Source organism: Schistocerca serialis, chromosome 6 (genome assembly GCF_023864345.2).
Source record: "Schistocerca serialis cubense isolate TAMUIC-IGC-003099 chromosome 6, iqSchSeri2.2, whole genome shotgun sequence".
Lineage (NCBI taxonomy): Eukaryota > Metazoa > Arthropoda > Insecta > Orthoptera > Acrididae > Schistocerca > Schistocerca serialis.
This window is the reverse complement of record NC_064643.1, coordinates 645,176,412-645,194,485: the sequence shown is the minus strand read 5'-3', so window position 1 is coordinate 645,194,485 and position 18,074 is coordinate 645,176,412.

The window sequence follows — 18,074 nt, the reverse complement described above, 5'->3', positions numbered from 1 at the left end:
TTTATGTAACTCCTTCAGTTAACCCTAAGTTACAACTACTTTACCTTTAATGGCAACATTTATAAACAAACAGATGGCCTAGCAATGGGATCATGTATATATGGTACCATAGTTGACATACACATAAATCACCTAGAACAAAAATTATTTAATAGCCAACAACCTTGCCTAAAGAAAATAGAATTTTATAGGATATACGTGGATGACACAACACTGTTCTTGAAAGGGGACACCAAAGACATCACAGACATTCTAAATTATTTCAATAATCTACATGAGAAAATCAGATTTACAGTAGAATGTGAGCAAAATAAAAGCATTGACTTCCTGGACCTAAATATTACAAGACACAACAACACACGCACATTCAAAATTTATAGGAAAAATACAATGACTGACACCTCAATCCCTGCAACCTCATGTCATCCAAATACCTATAAACAGGCACCATACAGGTCAATGCTACATAGGGCAACAAAAATACCATTGAACCAAGAAAACATGCAACAAGAAATAAACACAGTGAAAAAGATAGCAGCTGCCAATTGTTACAAAGTTTCCATTGTTGACACAATCCTAGACAAAGTGAAGAAAGACCCAGGTGCAAACTGCACGACAGAAGAAAAAGAGAAAAACAAATGTATATCTAGTATCCCAAACATAGGCAATGTATCACAGAAGATTGCAAATATTTTCAAAAACCACAAAGTAAAAATGGTGTTTTCTACATCCAATAAACTACAACAAAAACTAATACATAATATAAAGTGTAACCATGATCCATATTCAGACTCTAGAATATACAAGTAATTTATGAGCCAAATTGTTAAGATAAATAACCTCTGTACAAAAGAATATCATAATCTGTGGAAGACCTATAATGTTATCTCTGTGGACTACTTGTAAGAAGATCTTTGTAATTGTTTTGTTTATATAAGATATTTTTCGATGTGTAAAGTGTACAACAAGATGTGTGTGATGTTTAGTGTGTGGTGTGTGTGTGTGTGTGTGTGTGTGTGTGTGTGTGTGTGAGTGAGAGAGAGAGAGAGAGAGATTGAGTCTGCACAAATGGACCTTTAGAAAATTGTGAGTACAGATTCTTCTAAATTTCACCATTAACTTCACCAAAGGAATCAATAACCAACTAAAAAATTGCGTGTTTCGTATATATTGCAATAAAAGTCAAGGAAATGAAGCAGACTCTCACACATTGACAACATCAATGGAAATGGCTTAATGCACACAAAAAATGCACTTGAAAATGGGAATCGTTTCCCGAAATGCGTTGTGCGAAAAGTAAATAAAGAAAAATTGTGACTGGTACCAGAATATTTATTTATAAACAAACCTACAATTCTGATTGTCAGGGACTCCTCTCTAAGAGAATACATTACCTTTAATCCCATCAACGAATGTCTGAACTGTGCTGTTTGAAAATTAAGGCATATAATAACAAGAATCTTTTCACAGTAAATACATTCTGTAATTGTTGTTAGTATCGCAAACAGTCTTATGAAATATACAGATACAGTAACAGGCTGGAACTAAATAAAAGCTGGCTCTAGTGAGAAATATGCAGTTTCCTTTGTTTTTTCCCTTTTTTAAATTATATTTGGGTCATGTACACAAAGCCCTACTACCATTGTTCTCAATATTAAACTAAGTACATCATATGCTATAATCTAGGATGGTAGCCAACTGAATGGGGGGCAAATGAAAATCCAACAGTGTTATTTAGTAATGTAACAAGAACAGAGATATTAGAACTTTATTTTGACATTCAGGCAATCGGATTCTTTTTCCTGAAGTAAATGCATTATACCATAAAATAACAAAAACAATCAATTATTGATAATTTAATTGGATAGATAAAAAAATCTACTTACCAAGTGGCGGCAGAATGCACACACACACACACACACACACACACACACACACACACACACACACACACACACTGCCGCTGCTTGAGTAGATTTTTGTATCTATTCAAGTAAATAATACTATAAACTAAATATCAGTGTTTGCCAAGTGAAGCCAACTGGCTGTTACAGTCACTCTTAGAAATAAAAGTAATACAACATCAGACACCACAAGTTTTTGTGCAGAAACAATTGCAACATTTAAATAAAGTACTCCTGATAATTACACAGTTTCTGCAGAATAAACCTTACTAAATAGAAGTTATACAGAATCAGCAGGTCATCAGCATTTTTTGGAAAGATCAGTGATCTTCTCTCACTGTCGATCAGCCACACTCAGCTAAAATTTCTGTCTGCAGACACACTTGTCGTGGAGATTATTAGCACAGATCAAGGTAATCTGAAGGGCCTGGGAAACTCTTATTTGACATATTCTTCACAATGTCACAAAGTGTTCTGAAACTTCCTTTTCAAAGTAAGCTGTTGTTAAGTAACAAGAAAATTCATCTTTTATATCCCAGCTCCTCTTGAAAGGTTTATCTAAGTTGTCTACTCAATTGCCAGATTGGGTTTTCTTTGGCTCTGTGGGGAACAAACCACAGTCATTCATTGAAAGTGGGAAAAAAAGCACATAACCCCATAACATACAAAAGTCACTCTTCAAAGGGACATAACGTAAATGGAGAGAGAGAGAGAGAGAGAGAGAGAGAAAGGGGGGGGGGGGGGGGGGGAGGAAATATGAGAGAATGAATGGCAAAGGACACAGAAAAGTACTTATTTCCTTTAACTAATGCTAGTCCATCAACTGACAGCAAAACTGAGAGTTACCATCCTTCAATGTACCAAACAATTGGTGTACAGTACTATGCATTTCCTGTCTTTCTTCTGGGTTCCATTTCTGAGATTTAGAATACTGGGGCACAAAAATGATGTAACAAGATGTGCTTCCTAAATCTCAGTCTTCTCGTTCAGAAAAGATTCTGTCCTCCACTTGAGTGGTGTGATATCTGTCTACAATATAAAATAAGACCTTGAAAGCAATCTTTTTTTAGCAGCAACAAATGCTTGCTAACCAGGAAGCAGAAGTAATACATATCGACAACTCTAGTTCCAATGATGTTGGATGTGTAGTTTCTGAAACAGAGGAGTGAGCAAACATATTGTTGTATCTTACGCAAAACAAAATGGAGTCTTGGGTGCTTCTTTGCTTGAAGCTTGTAACTAACAACTTGAAACTTTGAGAGTAAGTAATCAAAGCTGTAAGAAGCTTCCTATTCCAGCCTTCTAATCAATGCATTTTATTCTGTTCCAGAAATATGACACTGATTTCATCAACGGAATTTGCCACAGACTATCAGAATGTTGCACCTCCTAAATCTGTGACAGAAATATCATAACTTTCTAATTCAGACAACATTTTTCTTGAATACTGAGACAGATTTAACATCTTCACCATGAAATTTAGTATTTACAAAACACATGATTTCAAATGCATTTCTCGAGTTACATACTGACAAAAAAGGTAATGTATTCAGTTTTAGTGTATTATTTATCAGGCCACAAATCCTCTTCAGAGGCACTAGCACTGGTTGCTAAGCAAGATTTGGTTCCCTGTTGTATATCTGCTTTGATTTTTTTCAGGTACCTCCGAAAAATTTCCTGAAATCATTAACAGATGAGTAACATCATTAACAGTTATGAGGCCTGATTTTGCATACTGTGTGCCTATGTCTAAAAGGTTCTGATGTAAGTTCCTCAACTCTTCACCTTTATAATATCACAGGAATGTAGATCCTGCCTGCAGACTTGAATGCAACTACTACGAGGGTGGTTCAAAAAGTTCTCGGAATCACAATGAGAGATCAGCACTAGCACAAGATGTTCATGTGATATTCATTTACTGTTGCCTGTAAACACGTGCCACATCAGTGCTCTTGGAAGAGAGCTGTGGTGGTGATTTGACTCTGTTGTTGTGTGTCCTGTGTAGTGATTTGCAAAGATGGGGGGGGGGGGGGGGGGGGAATCAAGATTCGAGCAGTGATTAAGTACTTCGTAAAGAAAGGTATGAAAGCAAAGGATATTCATGCTGATTTCTAGAATACACTGAGGAGACTCTGCTCCTTCATACTGAACTGTTGCCAAGTGGACAAATGAATTTAAATTTGGTAGGGAGAGCTTAGATGATGATCCGTGCAGTGGTCACCCAAGATGTGTCACTACTCCAGAAATCATTGCAAAAATGCACAAAATGGTCATGGAGGATCACCGATTGAAAGTGCATGAAATTGCTCATATTTGCCAGATGTAATGTGAATGGATATATCACATTTTAACTGAAGAATTAGAAATGAAAAAATTATCTGCAAGATGGGTGCCGTGACCCTTGACGCACGCCCACATATATGTCATTGCCATGGCAAATTACACGAAATAAGATATGAATTGTTGCCACACCCACATTATTTACCTGATATGGCTCTGTCAGACTTCCATCTCTTCCCAAAACTCAAAATTTTTCTTGGTGGACGAAGATTCACTTAAAACGAAGAATTGATAGCTGGAGTTGACAACTATTTTGCAAGCCTGGAGGAAACTCATTTTTGAGGTGGGATCAAGACAATGGAACATCACTGGACCAAGTGCATTAATCCACAAGGAGACTACTTTGAAAAATAAAAAAAAAGGTTTCAGTGATGTAAGTACTTTTTTTCTATTCCTTTCAGAGAACTTTTCAAACCACCCTCGTAGTAACAGCCTATTTCGATCTTTAAGATATTGGTGGGATGTCTCCATGAATCACTTTTAACACATTTGTGCCTAACAATGAAGGCAAGCATCACAAATTTAGCACAGTACAAAACCAACAAATTCATTCGATTGTGCATGAAGCACAGCAAAATAATTTTCCTCGAATGAAGAAAGGATTCTTTTTTAAGCAACTTTTCCTTCACTGCTTCATTGGTAAGTAACACCTAATGATGCTGATAACAACTGTAGTTAATGCCCAGCAAGTTTCTGAAAGCTCCGTGTTGCATACATGGGTCACAAGTTTCACTTATAATGACGAGCAAACACATGACACAGCATAGATAAGCTCGACCAGTGAGGTAACCACAGTGCGCAGTCTGATGTGCTGGGAAAGCACAAGACGCAGGCCGCCACTGTCGGGCAGCATCAACTTATTGTGTGGGCTGGCCCCAATCTGTGGGCTGCGCTCAGCTCTAGGAGTTAGGTTAGCCCATGGCCCATATGGGCCAGACCGAGAAAGGCAGGCTGAAATCAACACCGAGCATGAATGTAGTCTCAATGTCATCAGTGAGAATAAAATTAAACAGAGCCAATACATTGCTGACGTGTGTACTAGGTACTAAAATTCTGCATTGCAAAATTTATATATAAATTTCACAATAACTCAGAATTAAAAGTGTTGTATCTACTCTGGCTTCTCACCATCAATAATAGTTCTACCTGTTTATAAAAATTTTTTATGACCTTCACCGCCCTTTACAGAGTAGCCTGTTCATTCCATAATCTCTTTTTCAATTTGCTTCTTCAGTTGTACTATGAGTACATCAGATGTTGCTCAAAATGTTACCTGTTGAACAGTGTATTCCTGAATTAAGGTTTTCCATTTATTCCTTATCTTGAAGCTTGATATTAGTCTCTTTTGTTGATAAAAAAACACATAATAATAAAATGAAATAGTAGATTAGAATGTCAGAACACATGAATTAAATGAAGTAAAGTAATAATCACAACATTTTCTTGTGGGCAACTCACGGGACTCAAAAGAACTTCATCATCTCTCAAAAAGCTCCACATTTCTGTGGCAGAGAAGCAGTGGGTCTTATGAATCAGCACTGCTTAGTCATCACAAGCTAAACTCTCAGGAAAATAAATACCTCTGCTAATGGCATTCAGAATCGCCTTTGCCTTCCACAATGACCCTTCTGTTGGTCATTGAGTCCACAACTCTAGTGACATATCTTGAGCATTTAAGTAACGCTTTCCAAGCATCATGAATTGCATCAGAATGCATGCGGTAAGTAGGCAGTGACTGTCCCTTTCCCTTTATTATTCTGACTGTTTCAAACAAAATATTCTTGATTGGGTTTATGTCAACTCCTTTGGGTTGCAATTTCAATATAGTAACATTTCTGTGGTCATCGAGCTACCACTTAACCACATCTAACATATGAATGGGCGAGCTATCATGTTGGAACATGACGTAATCACAACTCTCATTCTGACAGGAGGCAACATCACATTCTCCACACTTGCAATGTAGTTGTGCGCCAGAAGTTTTATTTCCACTTCCCACAGGAGCCTCACATCCTTCAGCAAATATCTATGCCCCTACAGTTACCTATTCCCTGCCACTTGTTCACCAACTGTAAATATATTTTGGTTCATTTGTAGCACCTTTTGGCTGGTAAATAAAATATAAAGTAACAGATAAACAGCATTGTCGAATGTGAGAATATACAAAATTTTACAATGCAATAAAAAAATGTAAGCATGTAAATTACAAGCTACAGAGCAATCTATGAAATTCAAATCACTAAATCATATCTGACGAAAATACACATGAAATTAAATTAATATGAAGAAAATACAGTTTTTACATGTGAAGGAAAATACAAAAGGAAAATAGAATTTGTAGATGCAAAACATCTAAAATTTTATGCATATGAAGAAACATTGCATACATCTAAACTTTTACATGTTAGTTACAAAAATATGTCATCCAAATGTCTATGCAATCACAAACTGAAATTAAAATTCTGTTCATCATTCAGATAAAAATTAACAAAGAGATATGATATAAACCTACATTTTAACACATTGGTTAAAAATATTTCATCAACATTACTATACTGTTATAAGACAAAGTAAAAGGAATACCAACTAGAATACAGACAAAATTAATAAAGAAAAACCAATACTCAAATGTAAAATCAAAATACAGAGAAGGGCTTTTAACCCCGACTTCAACATATTGTAAAAGTAATATAACTGCAAAAATAATAAAATATTGTGGGGCTGTGAGAGCGTTTATAGAAAGGAGGTAAGGGAAAGGCATAGGATGTATGATAAGACTTACAAAGTTTTAAATATTTGAGTGGACCTTCTTAAACCACAACTTTCCTCAATTATACCCCCCTTTTTTATTTCATCTGAGCCCTCCATTCATCCCCCCTTTCCATTACCCACTTTCTTGTTTAGCCTAGACGGCTTTTTTACATATATGTTTTACTTTGATTTATTATCATCCTGAATGGCTATACCTTATATTTTAATTCTTACTTTTATTAAATTTATGATACTTAATGGGATGAATAACGATTGAATTTGTTTACTTTTAATTCATGTATCTATTTTATTTGTCATCACTGCAAACCAAACATTATGGTTGTTTAATCTACAGTCTTTGACGCACAAATATTGCATCTTCCTTTTAACCCTTCACCTCTCTTCCTCACCTCCCTCTTCTCTGTGTTCCTTTATTTGATTTTCATTTTTTATTCTTTATTTTTGTTCTCCCAATTACTAACTTGATGTAATATTAATATTGTTCTTTTCATAATTGACCTTTTCTTAACCAAATTCCCAGCTTATGGTTAGTATCATGATTGAATGTAAATATTGTCATCAATGGGTTTGGCTTTCTGCTCATTAACCCTCATTGGATACTATACATTAGCATTCGTGTTCTATTTTTATTTACTTTTGATATGAAATACCATTAATGTTAGACTGGCTATAATTATTATGGTGTCTGTTTTTATCACTTCTACAACTTCCATAGCTTTGCGGGGGCTATGTCCTTAGTTCTGCACTTTTGTAACTTTTTATGACTGTTTTAATTTTTGACATGATGACTTTTATAAGTTTTATCATACATTTAATTCCTTTCCCTTATCCCCTTCCTATAAATGCCCCCACAATATTTTATTACTTTCACTGTTATATTATTTTTACAACAGAATTATGGTCAGAGTTAAAAGCCCTCTCTTATTTTTTCCCATTGTATTCTCGGTTTTGTCAATTGTAAAAAAAAAAAAATTGTCGTATGATATGATTACTTCTCTGTATTTCGATTTTACAGTTGAGTATTTTTTTCTTTTTTTATTTCTTTTTGTCAGTGTGCTGATTGGTATTCTTTTTATTTGGTCTTATAATAATGTAGTAATGTTGACGAAATATTTTTAATCAATCTCTTAAAGTATAGGTTCCCACCGTATCTCTTCATTATTTTTTATCTGTATAATGAACAGAATTTTAATTTCATTTTGTGATTGCATAGACATTTGGATGACATATTTCTGTAACTAATGTGTAAATCTTTAGATGTATGCAATGTTCCTTCATAAAAAAATGTTAGATTGTGGCACATGCATAAAATTTTAGATGTTTTGCATCTACAAATTCTATTTTCCTTTTATATTTTCTTTCACTCCTAAAAATTGTATTTTCTTCATATTAATTTATTTTAATGTGTATTTTCATCAGATGTGGCTTGACTGATTTGAATTTCATAGATTGCTCTGTAGCTTGTAATTTACATGCTTACATTTTTTGATTGCATTGTAAAATTTTGTGTATTCTCACAGTCAACAACCCTGTTTATCTGTTACTTTATATATTCTTTTATTGATATTTCTATGTAATATTCACCAAGTGTAGGATTGTCTATACTCCAATTTTGTAATCCGATTATCACAGAAGTATTTAATCCCCCCCCCCCCCACCCCACCCCATGAACCATGGACCTTGTCATTGGTGGGGAGGCTTGCGTGTCTCAGCGATACAGATAGCCGTACTGTAGGTGCAACCACAACGGAGGGGTATCTGTTGAGAAGCCAGACAAACATGTGGTTCCTGTAAAGGGGCAGCAACCTCTTCAGTAGTTGCAGGGTCAACAGTCTGGATGATTGACTGACCTGGCCTTTTAACATTAACCAAAACAGCCTTGCTGTGCTGGTACTGCGAATGGCTGAAAGCGAGGGAAAACTACAGCCGTAATTGTTCCCGAGGGCATGCAGCTTTACTGTATGGTTAAATGATGATGGCATCCTTTTGAGTAAAATATTACAGAGGTAAAATAGTCCCCCATTTGGATCTCCGGGTGGGGACTACTCAGGAGAACGTCGTTATCAGGAGAAAGAAAACTGGCATTCTACAGATCAGAGTGTGGTATGTCAGATTCCTTAATGGGGCAGGTATGTTAGAAAATTTAAAAATGGAAGTGGATAGGTTAAAGTTAGATATAGTGGGAATTAGTGAAGTTCAGTGGCAGGAGGAACAAGACTTCTGGTCAGGAGAATACAGTGTTATTAATACAAAATCGAATAGGGGTAATGCAGGAGTAGATTTCATAATGAATAAAAAAAATAGGAGTGCAGGTAAGCTACTATGTACAAGTTTATATGCCAACTAGCTCTGCAGATGATGAAGAGATTGATGAAATGTATGATGTGATAAAAGAAGTTACTCAGGCAGTTATGGGAGATGAAAATTTAATAGTCATGGGGTAAAGAATGAATGAGGAAGCCGCTTGGTAGAATTTTGCACAGAGCATAACTTAATCATAGCTAACACTATGACATAAGGTTGTATACGTGGAAGAGGCCTGAAACACTGGAAGATTTCAGATAGATTATATAATTATTAGGCAGAGATTTAGAAACCAAGTTCTAAATTGTAAGGCATATCCAGGGGCAGATGTGGACTCTGACCACAATTTATTGGCTATGGGCTGTAATTAAAACTTAAGAAACTGCAAAAAGGTGGCATTTCAAGGAGGGGGGGGGGTGAATGGATAAACTGAAAGAACCAGAGGTTGTAGAGAATTTCAAAGAGATTGTTAGGAAACGACTGACTAGAATGGAGAAAAGAAATACAGTAGAAGAAGATGGGTAGCTTTGAGAGATAAAATGGTGAAGGTAGCAGAGGATCAAGTAGGTCAAAAGATGAGGGCTAGTAGAAATCATTGGGTAACAGAAGAGATACTGAATTTAATTGATGGAAGGAGAAAATATAAAAATGTAGTAAGCGAAGCAGGCTCAAAGGAATACAAAGTCTCAAAAATGAGATAGACAGGAAGTGCAAAATGGCTAAGCGGGGATGGCTAGAGGACAAATGTAAGGATTTAGAGGCATATATCACTAGGGGTAAGATAGATACAGTCTACAGGAAAGTTAAAGAGACCTTTGGAGAAAAGAGAAATACCTGTATCAGTATCAAGAGCTCATGTGGAAAACTGGTTCTAAGCAAAGAAGGAAAAGCAGAAAGGTGAAAGTAGTACATAGAGGGTCTACGAGGGTCACTCCAAAAGAAATGCTCACTATTTTTTTAAAAAATCCATCTTTTATTCTACATGTTTAAAAGTTTTACAGTGTGTAGATACATCCTTTAGGAACAATATTTTCATTTCTCCACATAATTTCCATCCCTCTAAACTGCCTTATGCCATCTTGGAACCAGTGCCTGTATACCCGCACGGTAAAATTCTGGACCAACATGTTGGAGCCACTGTTTGGCAGCGTGCACATGGGAGTCATCATCTTCAAACCTTGTTCCATGAAGAGAGTCTTTCAGTTTCCCAAAGAGATGATAATCACATGGAGCCAGGCCAGGACTGTAAGGCGGGTGTTTCAGTGTTGTCCATGGCTGTGCATTGTCATGCAACTGCAAAACATCCTGCTTTTTCCAATGTGGTCGAACATGACTCAGTCGAGCTTGAAGTTTCTACAGTGTTGTCACATATGCATCAGAATTTATGGTGGTTCCACTTGGCATGATGTCCACAAGCAAGAGTCCTTTGGAATCAAAAAACACCGTAGCCATAACTTTTCCAGCAGAAGGTGTGGTTTTGAATTTTTTTTCTTGGGTGAATTTGCATGATGCCACTCCGTTGATTGCCTCTTCGTCTCTGGTGAAAAATGATGGAGTCATGTTCCATCACCTGTCACAATTCTTCCAAGAAATTCATCTCCACCATTCTCGTACTGTTCCAAAAGTTTGCTGCATACCGTTTTTCTTGTTTCTTTGTGAGCCACTGTCAACATCCTGGGAACCCACCTGGCACAAACCTTTTATAACGCCAACACTTTCAGTATTCTGCAAACACTTCCTTCCCCTATCCCAACATAGCGTGGCAATTCGTTCACTGTGATACGTCTGTCAACAATCACCAATTCATTATCTCTCTGCACATTGCCTGGAGTGTATGCAGTATGAGGCCTGCCGCTGCGAGGACAATCCTCAGTATTGCCCTCCCCGCTTTCATCATGTAACCTGCTTGCCCACAGACTAACTGTACTGCAATCAACAGCAGCATCTCCATACATGTTTTTCAACCTCTTGTGGATGTTTCCCACTGTCTCGTTTTCACAGCACAGGAATTGTATGACAGCATGTTGCTTCTGACGAACGTCAACTGTAGCAGCCATCGTGAAGACATGCTGTCACGGCGCCACTCACGGGAACAGGTTGAACTAAGTTTGAAAACAAGCGGGAAGAATGTATCTACAACTGTAAAACTTTCACACATGCAGAATGAAAACTGCATTTTTACGAAAATAGTGTGCATTTATTTTGGAGTGACCCTCGTATACAAGGGCAATGTACTTGAGGGTAATATTATGGAAATGGTAGAGGACATAGATGATGATGAAATGGGAGATATGATACTGCATGAAAAATCTGACAGAGCACTGAAAGATCTGAGTCAAAACAAGGCCCCGGGAGTAGACAACATTCCATTAGAACTAATGATAGCCTTGGGAGAGCCAATCATGACGAATCTCTACCATCTGGTAAGCAAGATGTATGATACAGGCAATATATCCTCAGATGTAAAGAAGAATATAATAATTCCAATCCCAAAGAAAGCAGGTGTTGACAGGTGTGAAAATTGCTGAACTATCCGTTTAATAAGCCACGGCTGCAAAATACTGATACGAATTCTGTACAGACAAATGGAAAAACTGGTAGAAGCTGACCTCGGGGAAGATCAATTTGGATTTCATCGAAATGTTGGAACACACAAGGCAATACTGACCCTACGACTTATCTTAGACAATAGATTAAGGAAAGGCAAACCTACTTTTTGCATTTGTAGATTTAGAGAAAGATATTGACCATGTTGACTGGAATACTCTATTTCAAATTCTGAAGGTGGAGGAGGAGATTAGTGTTTAATGTCCCGTCGACAATGAGGTCATTAGAGACGAAGCGCAAGCTCGGGTGAGGGAAGGATGGGGAATGAAATCGGCCGTGCCCTTTCAAAGGAACCATCCCGGCATTTGCCTGAAGCGATTTAGGGAAATCATGGAAAACCTAAATCAGGACAGCCGGAGACGGGATTGAACCGTCGTCCTCCCGAATGCGAGTCCAGTGTGCTAACCACTGCGCCACCTCGCTCGGTAATTCTGAAGGTGGCAGGGGTCAAATACAGGGAGCAAAAGGCTACTTACAATTTGTACAAAAACCAGATGGCAGTTATAAGAGTCAAGGGGCATGAAAAGGAAGAAGCGGTTGGGAAGGGAGTGAGACAGCGTTGTAGCCTATCCTTGATATTATTCAATCTGTATATTGAGCAAGCAGTGAAAGAAACAAAAGAAAAATTCGGAGTAGGAATTAAAATCCATGGAGAAGAAATAAAAACTTTGAGGTTTGCTGATGACACGTAATTCTGTCAGAGTCAGCAAAGGACCTGGAAGAGCAGTTAAACAGAATGGACAGTGTCTTGAAAGGAGTATGTAAGACGAACATCAACAAGAGCAAAATGAGGATAATGGAATGTAGTTGCATTAAATCAGGTGATGCTGAGGGAATTAGATTAGGAAATGAGACACTTAAAGTAGTAGATGAGTTTTGCTATTTGGGGAGCAAAATAAATGATGATAGTCGAAGTAGAGAGGATATAAAATGTAGACTGGCAATGGCACAGAAAGCGTTTCTGAAGAAGAGAAATCTGTTAACATCAAGAATAGATTTAAGTATCAGGAAGCCCTTTCTGAAAGTATTTACTGGAGTGTAGCCATGTATGGAAGTGAAACACGGATGATAAATAGCTCAGACAAGAGGAGAATAGAAGCTTTCGAAATGTGGTGCTACAGAAGAATGCTGAAGATTAGATGGGCAGATCATGTAACTAATGAGGTGGTACTGAATAGAATTGGGGAGAAGAGGAATTTGTGACACAACTTGACTAGAAGAAGTGATCGGTTGGTGGGACACATTCTGAGACATCAAGGGATCTCCAATTTAGTATTGGAGGGAGGCGTGGAGGGTAAAAATAGCAAAGGGAGACTGAGGGATGAATACACGAAGCAGATTCAGAAGGATAAACAGGATGTCCCTCCTATGAGTCATCAGTTGCATTTTGTCTGGTGTTTCGACAAACATACGCAACTTCGTTTTTGTTATATATAGCTGGTGTCAGTCCAAATAAATACTACTCATATCATCAATTTGTTTCCCATCACAAAACAAAATTATTTTTACAGTGGAATTATATGTGCCCAGGGACAGAAAAACACATCATTACTGCAGTAGCAACAGTACTGCCACAACTTGTGCCAGCAAGTGACAGCAGTCTGCACTGAACTGTTGCTGCAGGTGGATGAGGAAGCACAGTAGCCCCCAGCTCCAAACATTGCCATGAAATCTCACTCCAGATGCCAATTAAATATGCAACAAATAACGTTCACACCTCCTGCGAGTTATCCTTGTGTATGTTGCTTAAATCATTTAAGTTCTATGAAAGTAATGATATTCAGTTACTTAATACTGAGTTTTAATCACACAGTGGCCTAGAAACAAAATTTCTGCAATGCCAGACAAGGTGTTCCTCTGTAGATACTTAGCGTTACCTGTGCAAAGTAAGGGTGTGTTGCTAGTATTACATAAAATGAAATGTTTAAGTTACTGCATGCTTCCTGTCCTTGAAATTATATTTTGTCAAAACCGTGCATAGCTGACATGACAATGTATTTGGCACTACTGCACATGCACCATTTGGCACAAGAAACAGCATATGTAATATCTGGCCACTGAAGTATTCCATTTTGGATTTGATCTGACATAAAAGTCAGTAACAGAAAAACCAAAACAGGTATCAGCATGAGATGGAGGCCCACAGACCATTTCCGAGTTAGTTTAGTTTTAATCCCAATAAATTAGTTCTCACTGAGAAGTAAGGACTACAATTATAAACAACCAATGGAAATCATTTTCACTACAGGGATATGACATCACCAGGATTCGTGTGTTCAGATCATGGTGTGTGCAGCCTTGAGAGAGAAGTTACATGAAAACATACAGACAATTCATCTACAGTGCTTTGTAGAATGCACACTGTTCTAGGAGCATGTGATGGACCTTGGAATAAAAATGGACTGAACAAACCAGGTTTAAGAAACAACTCCAGTAACTAGTTTTTAAAGACCTACCTTATCAGTTTTCATCACTTACCAGAGTGTACCTTTCGCTTATGTCAACTAGCCCCAGCAACATATTTGTGTGGCAGTGGATTTCTATGTCTGCACACTGTGCGGCAGATCTGAGCAGTCAGAGATTGTCTGGGTTTGATTCCAGGTTGTTTCAACACTGTTCTGCAGGCCACTCTGTTTATGGTTTTTAGGTGGTTTTTCCAATCATCTAGGCAAAAAGTGACAAAAATGAAAATCATATCTCTATCGTAACACTGATGTGAAAAAACATTCCAAATAATCATTGTTCTTGTAAGGTGAATCACATGGTCCTTGAACAGTACACTTCTACAAAGCACTCTAGATGAATCATCTACATGTTTTCATATAACTTTTCTTTCAAAACGGTTTCACACAGCACACACCATAATTGGACTATACAGGAGTCCTGCCATAAAATGCAGATGCACACCAATAAAAAACAAATTATACCACCAAATAAAAATGTTTTCATGGGTTGCAGATGATGTATGCAGGCCAAAGTAAGCACCAACAGCTACCGATAGTAAAAGAGTAATTGTATTAATGAAAACTAAGAAAATCCAAATTTCCAACAGAGGTCAGAAAACAGAAAACTGGTTTTTTGTCAATTAATTTTGCAAAATACTTTTCATTGTTCTGGTACAATGGTAATTTGAATGAATAGGTAATTTACAAATCCATACAATATCTCCAGTTCCAAAGTCAATTGAATGTTCTATTGCTTATCACTCACATCACTAATGCAATGTGTATCATATGGAAAGTCCTGAATTTTTCAAAGAATATATTCTCAAAGTTGGATGTAAAACCCTTTGCACCGATATATAACATTTCCAGTCTACTGCTGTATTAAATGGTAATTGCCTCCAACTCTGATCTCGCTAGCATGGAACTTTTATGATGTTACATTCATATTCTGTTTGAAGTCGTCTGCAACATGCACCTCTGAATCAGCTAGCAGATACAGCAATGCTACAACAAATAGTTTGAAGTTTATTGTAATTAATGTCCATATAACATCACATTTTGTTTCACTCTCAGCTTCCATGCTCTTACATTATTTTGTCTACAGGTAAAAGTAATGAAGCACAAAATAATAAAAGCAGCAATCAGGAGGACAACTTTTGAACCCCACGTCCACCCATCCAGGTTTACGTTTTCTATGATTTCCCTAAATCGTTCCAGACAAACACTGAGAGGATTCCTTACCCATCCATTACACAGTCCAAACCTATGCTCCATCTCTAATGACCTTGATGTCAACAGGATGTTAGGCCCTTATCTTCCTTCCTTCCTTCCTTCCTTCCCTCCTTCCCTCCTTTCAATCAGTATTTAACCAACATGTCATAAATAATTATAATGTCAACAATGTAGGAAAAGACAGATTGTTACTTACCATAAAGAAGACACATCAAGTTGCAGACAGGCACAATTAAAGACACTTACATAAAGCTTTCGCCACAGCCTTCATCATTAAAAGAGAGACACACGTTATTCACACACACACACAAGCAAGCAGACTTCACACACGTATGACAACAGTTTCCAGCAAGTCAGAATGCCCAGCCCAAGATGTTGGAGCCCTTCATCCATTGTTCACAGGATCTCATGTGAGAAAAGGCCAAGTTGAGTTTCGTATGAGTGATGCTTTCCAAAACTGTGCTGCTGTGTAGCCAGAAACTTTTCCCTGTCAAGGAAATTTGCAGTATTCAAATTATGTTCAAGTATATGGCAGCAAACATGTCAGTGAGCAATCAAGGGAAAGCAATGTATCCCTCTACTTTAATCAATCACAGTGCACACTGTGTTGTCGAGTCAGACCAGGGATTGCCCTGCATCAGAGTAAACAGCAAACTTGAAAGCACGGCAAGTGCAGATAAACAAGATTTCCTTCTTACATGGCAACCTACTGCAACTAAAATTCATGAAATGTTCTTCAGTTTGCCAAAGTCATTTTAGACTTCTTGCGTTAGGTGTAATGGTAATATGGAACTGTTCAATGATAAAGTGACACAAAATCTGAACACATTTCTGTGGCAACTTCACACACTTCATTTACAAATATATAGTCCTCTTGTTATCACTGCAATTGATGGAAATGCAAAACCAAATGATGGTAGAATGAACACCTCGACATACCGAGATCTTCCTTTTGAGTGTTTCACAACGCAATTGGTCTATGTAGGTATATACCTCTTGTCCTACGTTTTCCACAAAATTACTTCTCGGTAAATGGATGTGGCTTTCAAATATAGATGAAATTTTATCAGGAGACAGAATACCATAAGAAACAGCTCCATGTTCAAAATTTAAATTCCTAACTATTTCACAGGTTCAGCACTGATAAATATAGCTGAATGTTCTCATTCACCAATTTTCCACAACTGTTTGGTTCAGGCTGCACTCCCAGTACGTCTGTTGGCAGACCCTCACTCACTGAATTTTCACTAATATGGAGAGGCACAAAATTTCCATCAATAATTCAAGCCACATTCAGTATATGGAAAGTTCATGACTGACACTTCCATTCTGAGTTCACATACAGGGAGCCTTTTTTCAGTACACACCCACTTCAGCTAGTAAATTGCATCTACTATTGTATTTGATTCTTGAAAGAGGTCTGACTGACCACCGCTACTTTTCATGTGAACCAGTCACTCCAAAACTTCAGATAGTTATTCCTACCTGTGATGTCTACATATGGATCAAATTTAATTAACACTGGATGCCTAGATGAAAAGATATGCATCTGCAAAGTTGACCAATATTTTCTACGTGCAAATATTTTTTTTTTTTTTTTTTTTTTTTGGGGGGGGGGGGGGCAATATCTCACTGTGTCTTGTTCAAGCCTTTATTCCTGCCACAGCTGGAAAAAGCTCCTTAAGCTTTCAAAGCTATAATTTTAGCACTTCGAGAAGATAGAAAAGTGAAATATTTTGCTCATTAAGTCCCATAATTAACTTTTTTATTCCAGGATATAAATCGGTTTCAAACATTAAATTGATGCATATGATAAAAACAAATATAATACACAACAGCAAATTTGCAAAACAAAAATACTAAAGAGTCAGTACCATTTTTGGTTAAACAGTTCTACAATTTTGTCAAGGACAGATTGTGGATAACTCTATTGTCTTTCTGATGATGATATTGATAGTGCATCTAAAGTCACAAAAATATGTTACTCCAGAATCCAGCAGGTGTCTTTAGCAGTTGGCCAATGGAAGGAACAAGCAAAACTGTGTGGGTGCATAAAGCTGATAAGGACTTCTTGTTGTTCATGTGAAACTTCACACATGCTTCCAACCCACCAAAAATTGTCATACATATATGCAATATATTGTCCTGGTTGTAAACTTGCAATTGGGATTGTTGTAATTTCTTCATCTGCTTCAAAAGCATCACTGGAAACTCTGCTTACTCTGAGCTGATTGCAATTAAGTTGCTGAAACTGATGATTTTCTCTTGTTCCAGATATTGTATGTCCCATGGCAAACTTGTTTCTTGATCAGGCTGATCTTTTCCAATCTCTTCCTTTGGTACATAAAAAAAACTTTATGCCTGGACTACTATCATCAGAGAATTTGAACAAATCGTATGGAGTCAATATTTGGTTACATAAGGGGCTCTGCAGACTAGTGTGGTCTGGTAGTCTTTTTACTGTTCCTTC